Raw genomic sequence first — 1282 nt, 5'->3', positions numbered from 1 at the left:
ATAAATAAATAAAATTTTAAAAAAAAAGTGTTTGTAGTAGACAGAAACTTAACTATAAAACTGAGAAATTCCCTATTTGTTTGTCTCTTAAATTACTTAAATATTTTCAATTGAGGAAAATTTAATTTCAGTTAGGAAAGGAGAAGTTGGGAATTGCCTTACCTCTCCAGTGTCATATTAAAATGAGGAAGGCCTTCTACTGCAGATGAAAGAAAGGGCCCTGATGGCTTCCACTCACAGGGACACTGCCAACTCACTCAGTTGTCCATGACAGCACAGTTACTTCAAAATGGGTAAATCTGTGCTTTTATTTGAACTAGAACACAGCAGTCAAACTCAGAAGTCCTAGGACCATGGTCCTTTCTTGCTCATTATCGTGCCCCAGAGCTCACATGAGGAACACAGCTATTGCCCTGAGATACTGCTACACTATGGGGGACTTTGCCCATCCCTGTCCTTCTTGCTCAGAACATAACAATTTGTATTCTTTCCCTGGTCTCAGTAGAAGCTCCCCACACCAAATCTGCCCTGTGTCTCCTGCTTTCTTCTCCACTATTCCTGCTGACTCTTCGCTTTTCTAAGTAGGAGGGAAACAACAAAACAGAGGTGTCCTCAACTGCTTAAAAATTGTCTATGGCCACATCTGACAGTAAACAAGGCAGAACAAGTAGATATTTCTTGGAGACTCAATTGTCCTCTAGTATCTAATGCGGATGAACCCATAAATCCAAACTTGAAAGGATTTGGGACTTTATCTAGTATAAGTTCCCCTGAAAACATGTAATGTTTCATGATAGTCCCCACCAAAAATAAATCTTCAGCTTTGCCTACAAAGGAATTTTTCAAATAAGGTTTAATGAGTCATTCAAACTATTGAAGTTTCCGCAAGGCAAACTCTGAAATTGTTGAACATGAGAACTTCACTCCATACCTTTGCCAGGTTTCTAGAAAATAGCATGACTGCTTGGCTGCTTAGGACTTATTTACTAGCCAAAAATAAAAGAAAAGGAAAGGAAAGAAAAAAGAAAAATGAGGCATAAGACAAAGGACTGTAAAGTGAAAAGACAATTTTAGCACAAAAAATATGCTCAGAAAAAAAACAATTACTGAATATTTTTATCTCTGGAAAAGTCTAAATTGCAAACTTGACTCCTCCAAGATAATGATGAAAATAGAATACCTCCCTCCCTAGTTGTTTCTAGTTTCTCTCTCTCTCTCTCTCTCTCTCTCTCTCTCTCTCTCTCTCTCTCTCTCTTTCTCTCTCTCTCTCCCTTCTTCCTTC

Source organism: Octodon degus, unplaced genomic scaffold (genome assembly GCF_000260255.1).
Source record: "Octodon degus isolate 3935 unplaced genomic scaffold, OctDeg1.0 scaffold00018, whole genome shotgun sequence".
In the NCBI taxonomy this organism is placed as follows: Eukaryota; Metazoa; Chordata; class Mammalia; order Rodentia; family Octodontidae; genus Octodon; species Octodon degus.
This window is presented reverse-complemented; position numbering follows the sequence as displayed.